The 11,264-nt window shown below is 42.3% G+C and overlaps 1 long non-coding RNA gene across 2 annotated transcripts in view; it reads right to left on the bottom strand.

The window, feature by feature from the left end:
• LOC142603924 (uncharacterized) overlaps positions 1-10,881 on the bottom strand; it is a 33,324-nt gene extending 22,443 nt beyond the window's left edge. Inside the window, exons 1-5 of one of the 2 annotated variants that reach the window (XR_012837810.1) lie at positions 9,365-10,881; positions 8,697-8,948; positions 6,510-6,652; positions 5,448-5,559; positions 435-559 (exon numbers count right to left, since the gene is read on the bottom strand). This is a non-coding gene — a long non-coding RNA (uncharacterized LOC142603924). Of the gene's footprint in view, positions 1-434; positions 560-5,447; positions 5,560-6,509; positions 6,653-8,696 lie in introns of both variants that reach the window. The other variant, XR_012837811.1, reaches the window with a different exon arrangement.
• Between the last annotated feature and the right edge of the window lie 383 nt (positions 10,882-11,264).

The following is an 11,264-nucleotide window of genomic DNA, read 5'->3' on the forward strand; positions in this document are numbered from 1 at the left end:
ATAATCTCTCAGACTGAAATAAAATAATTTCTTTTTGTTAAAACGTTCCTTCCACCACTCTCTTGAGAGCCTTTTGTGTTTCTGTGCTTTATCACAGGAAGTTCACATTTGGCACAGGGTTTCTCCGGGTGAGAGGTTTGTATCTGTTGCCTTCTCAACTGTCCCCAAAGTTCTTAAGCTTTCAAACAACTGGAATCACTAGCAGTCATCTTCTCCAAGTCAAATAGAATAACTAAGGTACCAAAAGATTTAACACCCAGGAAAAGAAAAACACCAGAATAACTTGAATGATTTCTAAGCACATAGAAACTAATAAGTAGATGAGTACTTGTCAACGTGAATTCCTCATGAACAAAATGAGCTGACTCAATCTAGTTTCACTCTCTGATGGATGAGACTTTGTGGATAAGGAAAAAGCAGCAGTTACCACATACCCGAATGTCACCAAGGCTCCTGACATTGTCCCATGTGACATTCACGACTGCCCGAATGTCCTGGCTGAAGTCATGACATAAATCTGGTTGAAATCCACACTCTGAGAGTAGTTTCCAATGGTTCACTGTGAAATGTAAAGGACAAATTGAATGGTTACTCAGCTGTTCATAAGTCCCGTTCAATATTTTATTGATAGCCTGGATGAGGGAATGGACTGTGTGTTTATTAAATCTGCCAAGATTAAATCTGCGAAGAGTGGCTACAAAGTCATGGGGGATAGCAGTATTAAAAACTTTTGACAACTTGGACAAGTTGTCTATAAATATAGGAGTCATCTCAATTGTAAAAAGCATAGTGTTTTTACTTAGGTAGGAGTAAAGTGCACAAATACAGGATAGACATCAGCTGGGCAGAAAGCAGTCCAAAAAAAAGTAAAAAGATCTGAAGGTTCTGATAGATCACAAACTGAACAGGGGTTATTGTCCTGAGCAAAGAGAAAACACTACAGAGATATATTAACAGAAAAATTACTTGCAAGACATCTTGCAGGTCCTTTTGCTGTACTCAGTAACGCCTCAGTGCAGAGGCACATCCAGTTTTGGGTACTGCTCCTCAAGAAAGGTTGACAGGCAAAGAGCAAGAATAACAATAATGGTTAGAGGTCTGGAAAACATGACCTGAATCAAGAGACTGAGAACAGGAGGTGCTCAAAAGAGACACGACCATGGAGAGATGTAGTAACAGTCCTGAGAGTCAGGATCGGTGCAGTAACGGTCCTGTAGCAGATAAAAGTCTGCTATGAAATGGAAGTGAAACAACAGTTTTGCAAATGCCAATAATGTCCTAGGCAGATCTGATTCGGTTGTGGAAGGAGATGGACTAAGTGATCAATTGAGATTTCTTACAGCTTCACTATTCAATGACTGTGCTCAGCTGATGCTGATTAGAGTTTGTACTCAATTTGTCCTGATGTACCCCAGTGACTTCATACAGTAATCGCTCACACACATTTACATCATTTCTGCATTAACATCATCATTAAGGTTACAGCGTTATACGTCCATCTTATCATCTTAAGACTATCTGTCTTACAAATACCTTATCAAAATGCTATTTGCCCAACCAGCTTGACTTGCAACTCATTAATCAAAAGCCATTTTAATAATTAGTCCTCAAACAGTAATTCAATAAAATCTTTGTATCTTGATTTTCCCTCCTAACCAGCGGAATCGGGAAAAGGATTTGTAATCATTTGGCATCACTACTCTCAGTCTCAAAGAATCTAGATTAGAGCTGCTGGTGCCAGAGTCTCCCACTTGACTGCCGTAATTTTAGAAACTGCTACAATTTTATAAAAAATTGTATACATCTTGGGCCTCTCAGTTCCACATTCTTATACAAGACACCAGATCACCGCTGCTGCCGTTAGCATCTGGTTCAATCCCTGGCACAAAAGCAGGATCAGCACTACCTATGTCCATTCTGACATCGGAAGAGATGTACTTAAAATCTTCCCCAGATTACTCATTTCACTGATTATACATCCTATATTAAAAACGTCTTCCTCATGTCACTGTTAGTGCAGTTCAGCCTGTTACCTCCAGCCATATCCCCAGTGGGCATGGAAAACAGTTTAAGATGCAGTGGCCTGGCAGGGCAACTAATAGACAAGACTGCTTTTTAGTCACAATTATTTACTCAGGGTGCCAAGGGAAAGCAGTGCTGCCTTATCAAAGAATTATTATCAATTACCAATATTGATCAGAACCAGCTATAGCTCAGCTTCCCACAGGATCCATCAAATTAAATGGTTGTTCTGTAGTACTGCTGGAAGGAGAACAAAGATCCTCGTGAAGTTGTGCAGGTTCTGAGATTTATGAAAATGCAGCTCAACTTCACTGGCATACAATCAGTTAAATCAACACTACATAAACCCAGAAACAATACAAGCCACAGACCTTGTTAGCTCTTGTACACCTTGACACCATTGTTAAATTGAGTTGATATGTCAGAGAGCAGGAACCCAAAAGATTCTAGATTTATCATCTTAATTCTTTACATTTCTTCTCAAGAATTCACACTGCTGTCATTTTCTCTTCCATTCTGATTACCTTCTTTGTAACATAGTGGCTTTCTTACTTTTACTGAATAATTCCTGGTCTATTATATCTATAATTATACTAATAATTAAGCATGCCTTTTCATCAGCTAGCAGCTAATTACTTCTGTTCCTACCCAGCTTGCTCAGAAACAGTCAATTCATCTGTATCCATATCACTCTCGCTGTTGCTAAGCAGTCAATGCTACTCAGCAGTCACACTGTAACCGGTGTTGCGTGGTTCACCCCGGCTTTAAGCGTGTTTTGCAGTAGCTGAGTGGCAGTGCCTTTCAACCTCAGAGCAAACGCTTTTCACTGGTAAGCAAGCTTTAGTCACACGCTGAAGTGCAACACCTGCTTGGCAAAGACTGCTTATCCCCACCAGTTTCAGAGCAGCTTTGGAGCTGTTAGTAAGCAGCTACTACTTACTGCAAGGAGCAGTCTGGAATTGGAGAGACCTGAAAAGAATCAGCTAGTAAACCAGCCTCTACTATCTGCAGTTTCAGTCCTTTTGTGGTCAGACCTCATCCAAGATTTTGTTATATGCAGACTGAAGTCATGAAATAGTCTAAGCTCTTGATTCTCTAGCATTATCACAGTGAAGAACTACTGGCATTCACACACTGTGCTTCCAGACATCTCGGTATACTGGATCATTCTTGTGTCTGCTAATGCAAGAACATTGTCATCGTGACTCTGCTATCTCGCTCTTGTTTCCACCAGCACAGCTTTGCCCAAAAACACTCAACCTAGTTAGTGTCAAACTTCAATGATGTGGCGACCAATCAGCCCAGATTGCTTTTCTTTTCCTATTACCTGTCATTTTGTCTGTTGTAGGTTGGAGAGAGAAGCTCATGTTCTAGGGCAGGAATTCCCACCATCTCCAGCACTGGCAAGACACCTCCTTCCCTGGTTTTCAGTTAATGAAATCAGTGAAATTAACACTAGTGAAACGTTAATGGCTGATATTTCCAGGCTTCCTAGAGACTGGGCTAGGCCAAAACTCTTCATTCTTTTACCTGATTCATAATTGCATACTCTGAAATGAAGAACTGTTGGCAAATGCAGTGTTTGCACTTGATTCCAGAGAAAGGGAATTAAAAAATGAGGAAATTTTTATTAAAACAACCAACCAACAAAAAAAAAAAAAAAAACCACAAAAACCGCTGAGAGTGGCAGTCAGAAAGGCAAAATGTTTTCAGATGGCAGGTAGACTATTTTAGGATTCTATATTGGAGTCTCAAAGCAAATGCATATAACCTGTCAAAAAAGACTTGAGAGAAAAACAAAAAGCTAGCATCATAAAACAGCAGGATCAGGGAGGCTGTTGGAAGTTAAAAGGTATCCTGCAAAAAGCTGAAGTTGTGTCTGAAAAAGGAAAACTAAAAAGAACATAAATTCTGGCAGACTAAATGTAAAAGCACAATATCATAGACTGAAGGAAGAGTTTAGAAGCAGTTTGCTAAAGAAATAAAAAAAAAAGTAATAAATCCTTCTCGAACACATCAAGAGCAAGAAGCTTGCAAGAGCCAGTGAGCTATACAGGTATGAAAGAAGCACTCAGGAAAGATAATGCCATTGCAAAAAATCCCAAACTCTGTTTTTTTTAAAATCTCTATTCATTTGGAGAATCTCAGAGAAACTCTGACACCAGCATCTTGTTTATAAGGCATTCACAAAAGGCTTGTCTTAATTTAAGGTTGTTAAGAGTAGATTACAAACCAGACAAAATGAGTAACAAGGTATCACTGGGTGCAGATGATATTCATAAATGATTTTTACAGAACGTTAAATATGAATCATCTGAGCTAATACCCTTAGTACATAACCTTTTGCTAAAAATTGCTGTGATTATCAAAGGACTGGAAGGTAACTAATAAGTTTTTAGAAATAAATCCAGTGGTGATTCAAGAAACCACAGATCACTAAGTCTAATGTCCATATTGGTCATATCGGCTGAAGCTCTAGTAAAGAACAGAATTAGTGAATACATGAATAAAAGTAACACATTAAGGAAAAGTAAACATGACTTTTGTAAAAGGAATCTGAGCCTCCTAAATCTGCTGGAATTCTTTGAAGGAGTCAGAAGCATGTAAATAACAGAGATCCAGCTGAGAAATTTTCCCTGTGTTTCCAACTCACCCCCAAGCTTCCAGAAACCTCAGACATAGAAGGTCTCATCAAAGGCTCTTAAATAAACTAAACAGCTGAGGACTGCAGGTAAGGACCTCACAGAGTTAAATAATAGTATAATATTGGAAAAAGAAGATAAGACTAAAGGATGAGTTTTCACAGTGGAAGACAATCATCAGTGGAGTCCCATGGGGATTAAGGTCCATGGTGTTCAATGTGTTCAGAAGTGATCTGGAAAGTAGGTGAAATAGTGAAGAAGATTTCTGATAAAAACTAAATGAATTAGGATAATATTTACGACAAAAACCTAAAGCTCTCCCAACACTCATGAGCAGCCTCATGATAAAGTGGAAGATAAATTTCAGCCCTGACAACTATAATCTGGCTATCCACGAAAAGAAACACTAACTTTACACAGAGTGATGGGCTCTGAACTAGTTTGCACAATTTAGGAAATGCATCTTGACGTTAGAATAGCTAGTTCTATGAATATATCACCTCATTGCTTAATAGCAGTCAAAAAAAAAAAATCAGAAGTTCAGAATTCTTAGAAGAGAAAAGTATGACTTTGCCACCGTATGAATTCACAGCACATATGGTTCTCAAGTACCAAGTGCAGTTCTGGTACCCTCACCTCAAAAAAAAAAAAACCAAACCCAAACTGTAACAGGTAAAAGAAAAGACACATAGCAGAATGACAAACACGGTAAGAAGTACAAAACTGCTTCCACCTGAAAAACAAAGTTATCGTGCAGAAGTTGAATAGGAAGCGATCACTTGCCATTTGTCTTTCCCAATTGTACTGAGCAGGCCAGGTGCCAGAAAGGGGAGACAGACATCGAACAAGAGCTCTGTCGCGTGCCTTCTTGTTCAGCTGCTGAAGCCTTCATATTCTGTCAGACAGGAATTTCAAGGAGTGTGTGAGGATTGTGGCAGCTAGGTTTCATACACAATTCCAGCACGATTTCAGGAAAAAACAAAAGGGGAAAAAGAAGGGACAAAAAGACTGCTGTACCTGCAGTACTTTTTGTGCCCATTATTTCTAAATCATAATTCATTAGAGGTCTTCGCTTCCTTTCCCATCTGCCCTCCCCACACTACAATTTCAGAATTAAAATAAATAAAAACCCACTTAGGCAGCGTTTACTAACATCTGACTATGGCAATCCAGCCGTGTTGCTCGCCAGCCTCTCGAGCGATACATTTTAACACAGCTCCTCTCACGTTTTTACATTTCTCTCATTTTTCAGACTCCTTTGAGCATTGTGGGTTCAGGTTGTTAACTCAGCTCCTTCAAGGACAGCACTACTCCTCATTCAATTGTGCAGGGGCTAGTATCAATTGGTCCCATACCTGGTAACAGCCTCAAGCTACTGGCGAGCTATTAATAATATGCAAGCGATCATTTTAATTGCAACCGGGTGTCTAGAATTTAGGAGCTGTACAAAGAGTTCCTTCTATCTAAAATATTATTGTCCCATTGTGCATTTTGGAGTTTAGCTCTCATTAAAAGTAATAGAGGGAAATAGTCTGTAGCAAACTGAATGTGTTTGTTTTCACAGTTCACCTCCTGCTCCTCTACACTAAAACACACTCTCACTCAGTGACAAGACCACAGCTGTTGCCATCTTTTACTTACCTGCTGAGTGCAATATTTAGCTTGAGGGACACTGAAGTTTTCTGTTTGTTAGTTATCAGGTCAATAACTCTCACCTTATCACTTCAGTTTCCATTCTGTTGATAAAACCTGTCAGCCTTCCTTGAGTGGTTCCTGGCCCTCAGAAGAAATCACATTAAATTGGCACAACCAAGTAAATCTGTAAGGGATGTGCTCCTGGCTTACCAAAGGGAAGGGGGGAGGGCTCGAATTTCTCTCCCTCTTCCAATGTCCGAGCGCTTAGAGCTGTGTTGAAATCCTCCCTACGGATTCAGCAGTTCAAGTCAGCTCAGGTCTTTGAATATGGCCCAGAGGAGATGTCTGTGGAGCTGAAATTGATATGTTTAAGTGCAAGAGACAATAATCATTTCTTCAAGTATAAGCTAAAAATACCCAGAAGAAAGTGGAATTCATAATGGAGATTTTAAAGATCTGTGACATACCAGAGTCTGCACAAGGGTTTTAATGAGAGAGAAGCCAATTTAATTGGTCAGTGTGAGCAGATGCTTTGCTGGGTGAGTGGGCTATAACGTCTCACATTCCCGTTTAATGCCAGGAGCATCACCGCTGTGCTTAACATGGCTGCGACAAGCCCATGTCAGAGGAGCGTGTCCTCAGAATCGGGAAGAACCTTGAGAATCAAGGTCTCCGCTTTGTCAGATCACAGAGCCGAGCCACGAGCTGAAAGCACTAAAAAGAGGAGGCAAAAGCTGACAGAGGAACGTTTCTAAAGATAATTGCAAGACTGACCATCTCCGGTTGTTGACGTTTGTTTAATTATTATGCTGGGCATGAAGCTAAAACAGCCCGTTAAGTTTTAAAGTCTGTTAACGCTGTGTTAACAGGGAGTTGCTGAGTACCAGGGTTAAAATCTGCAGGCCTCCCCTGTGAAAACACTTCGGGATTTTATGTCACTGTTCATAGGAAACCCAGAAATAACTTCTCTGGACCATTCAATTATAGGCAATCACCACACAGCGCTTCCTCTACTTGTGGCATGGCTCATCAATCAGGTTTTCTGTCACCGTGTCTCTTCTCATAGCAGTCACCAGAAGGCTCTGAGCTCCCTCCGAATCCATGTGACATTTACTGTCAGGGGCTGTCAACACCAAGAGATTCTCCCAGGGCCTCCAAGTTCATCGCAAAGCAACACGATATGTCCCCAAAACGCGCTCCCAGTTCCAGCTCTGGATTACAATGACTAACTGAGGGGCTTTGCAGCAGTCAGGGAAGAGTGAAATGGCAGCAGCTAAGCTACAGCTTATGCCCAAATACCTTCCTTTTCCTATTTTCTTGTTAGAAAAATATGACTGCATTAAGAGAGATTTTAGGCCTATGATTAATTAAGACTTCCTCAAAAATGCCCCTTATTAAGATAAAGATGAGACTGCTTTCCTTTGAAATTGAGCCTTCCCATCTTTAGCATTGATCCTGCATCCAAAGTCTAACAACACAGTGACCTAGTGGAAAAAATTTATAAAAATAAATACCATTGGCAGTATTGACAGAGTATGTACATGCACATTTGGTTTTGTATCAACATATTATAAGAAATCTAATAAAGTAAACCCAACACATTTTCTTTGTCTGTGAGTTGTGAAACCAGATCATCTGTAATTACAATGTTTCAAGTACACTTGGTCAAAATCCTAAGGTGGGGTTTTTTGCCATAAATTCCTGGGTTTAGAAAAAACCCTGTTGTGTGTAAAAGCTTCTACGTTCCACCAAGTTACTTTGCTCAAGATGCAGAAAAAGAAAAACAAAGGTGAAAACCTAAGTTACCAGAAGACCACTATGAGACAAGAGGAAACAGCTCCAGCACCCAAGGAATGAAGTTCCAGTAGCAAATGAGCCTCAAAGAGGTAATCAAGAACTTGGAGATATGCTGATTTTGTCTGGACTTTAAGGGGAGACTGGCATTAATGAGCATTTAAAACAGTGAATAAAAGAGTGCTTTCAATTACAAGGTTTTTAAAAGCCCTCAGAATGCATATAACCTCCTAGAACTTCAATGTTTGTTTTTAACTTGCTTTCTACAAACAGTCTGGTTTCCTCTTTCCACCAAAATAAACATGTTTCTTCAGGAGCACAGTATTTATTTCCCTGAGGAGCAAAGTGTTTATTTTCCTAACATTATTGTGTGATAACAAACACAGTTTTCTCAGCCTCCTCTTTTACGCTCTGTGTGCTAGCCCACTGATCACCATCATCTGAGCCCAACAATCCAGGCAATTTTCCATCCAATTTATAGTACCCAATCCACACCTCACCAGTTTGGTGAGATGATACTATGGGAGACACTGTCAAAGGCCTTGCTAAAGTCAAGGTAAACAACACCCACTGCTCTCCCCTTGTTCTCTGAGCCAGCCTCACCGCAGAAGGCAATCAGGTTGATTGCCCTTGTCATATCCACACTGGCTGTTCTCAATCACCTTCTTGTCCTACACATGCTTAAGAAAAGTTTCCAGGAGAAGGTGTGCCATCACCTCCCAGAGATCCAGGCTAAGTAGAGTGGTTTAGAATTGCCCAATCCTTCTTCCTGCCCTTCCTGAATGAGCGTATGATGCTTGCCCTTTTTCAGTTATCAGAATCTGCTCCGGATTGCTGTGACCTTTCAAAGTGTCCCTGCAATGACATCGGCCACTTCCCTCAGCACCCTTGGGTGCACGGAAAAAAGTATCACCACCGACACTCAGAAAAGCTGAAGCAAGACACTCTGCACGTGCAGCAATTCCTCATGGCTTCTCGCCTCTTCCTTCTCAATGTCCTTTCCATGCTCTGACTGCAAGCTGCAAGGACACAAACTAGCTGAGCTGGACAGACACAAGAAGCAGCCCTGGCACAGAACGTGCTGTCCTCCTGCCGCATAGCTCGAGTCATTTCTCTCTACAACATTTACTCCTTCATCCACGTCTCTGATCTTTGCTACATCAACTTTGTTCTTGCTCTGGACAGTCCCCTTCCTCACCTCTCAGAACCTCCCTCTCATCTCATCTTCATTCAGCGATTTTCCCTCTCCAGAGTAAAAGACACAAACACACAGCAACTGCACAATGGATGTTTTTCAACTCCTGTGGCATCCTCACGATATGAATCAAACCAGATTAGCTCTGCTATTGACTTGCCAGTTGCAGAAAAGACAGACTGTATCGCACACCAAACGGCTGGGGACTTGAAAGGAAACTAGAACCAAAGGCATGAAAAATACAGTGATTAGCTGAGAAGATCTTGGATGAACCAATAGCAACAAATGCAGTTTAAGTTTTTGGAGCATTAATTACTGATATCAACTTGATGAGCGAGAAAATTAAGGCAAGATTATAGAGTGGAGATGCTGATATTTCTATTTTGCATGTAATTTTCATCCCCAAACAAACTGTAGTAGCTTAGGAAATATCAGTCTACTAACATGAGACAATTACAGACACATTTGCTAAAACAGACAACTAAATGACTTTGTAATTAAGGTATTAAGCCAGATCTGAGGTGAAAAGGATAAAGGATTTGTGTCCCATATGACAGTACGGAAAAAAAAAAAAAGCTATAGAAAACCAAAAGAAATTTGGTAGTTTAAAGCAAGCATTGAGACTGATGAAAGAGAGCAATTACTTATCTCCTGGAAAGCCACACTTGGAGCTAAACTTGCAGCCAGCTGAGCATAAAACACGGATAATACCGAACAACAACTACAAGTTCATAACAGGAGTTACCAGCAAAGAGAACACCATATTCTGGAAAGAGAGAGACAAACTGCCAGAATGACCAAGAATTTCTGTGCCTATGGAACAAAGAAGTAAACAAGAAAGTACGCTGTTCAGCTGGAACGAGCACAGGGGTGACAATATTCATACTTCTGAAGGAAACCACTCGGGTAAGGAGAATATAAAGCGTATCTTTTCCTCACACCGGCATGCCGCGCTCTCAGTTGGGAACTCTGCCATCTCCTGTTGCAACACTGGTGAAACAAACACGGAGGTACAGCAGATATGAGCCCAGGAAGGCCTCTGCGAGCACCATCCATCACAAAATCAGGCTCACTGCTGACAAGACGTGGATGCAGGTTCACGCACAACCCAAACCAGAACTGCACCTTAATGCAGTTTTTACGTTTCCATTCACAAATGCTTCGCATTTATACCCATTTCCCAAATATAGTTAATCACACCACTGATTACAGGAAGATTAACCAAGTTTCTGACCACACCTGAAATTACTTTTTTGCTCTAAGAAAGGTACTTTGCAATATGCAATTTCTTGTGTGACCCAACTGCAGCGCAACCACGCATCCATCTCCCCGCTGTCACACACCATTCTGGGCCAGGAAAAGGCACCATTTATTAGGCAATCCCAGGCTCGGGTACACTTTAGCACTTCCCACTACCGATTTGGTTCCTACACTGTATGTCCTCACCTCCAGGGCTCGGCTCAGGGACTCCTCACAGACCTGCAGCACGACCGGCTGCCCCCCCTGCTTTCCAAGGGGGATTTATCCCCTCCAGCTACAGGGGATCCTCCCCCGGACACCCACACCTACAAGGGACCCCCTCCCGAGCCTTCATGAAACCCGCTGCACCTACAAGGGGACCCCGAGGGCGGCCCGGCCCCCTCAGCCCCGGCCCGCCCCGGCCGCACGGCCCAGCCCGGCCCGGCCCCGGGCGCAGAGGCCGCCGCGCCGTTCCCGCGCTCCGCCGGGAGGCGGGCCGGGCGCCGCTCTGGTTCCTCTCTATGGTATAGCGCCGCTCTATCCCTACACGCCTGGTGGGCTCAGGCCGCCTGAAAACGCTCCTCGGCGCTTTGTCCTTGCGGGCTGCCCTCTCCCCTATAACCCGGTGTAGGGGCCGCCGCCACCCCGCGGGAGGCCCGCCGGGATTAGCCGATCTCTTCATCCGCTCCGCTTTCTCTGTGGCCCAGGCCGCCGTCGCTCGGCAACGCGCCCTCTCT

Source organism: Balearica regulorum, chromosome 14 (genome assembly GCF_011004875.1).
Source record: "Balearica regulorum gibbericeps isolate bBalReg1 chromosome 14, bBalReg1.pri, whole genome shotgun sequence".
In the NCBI taxonomy this organism is placed as follows: Eukaryota; Metazoa; Chordata; class Aves; order Gruiformes; family Gruidae; genus Balearica; species Balearica regulorum.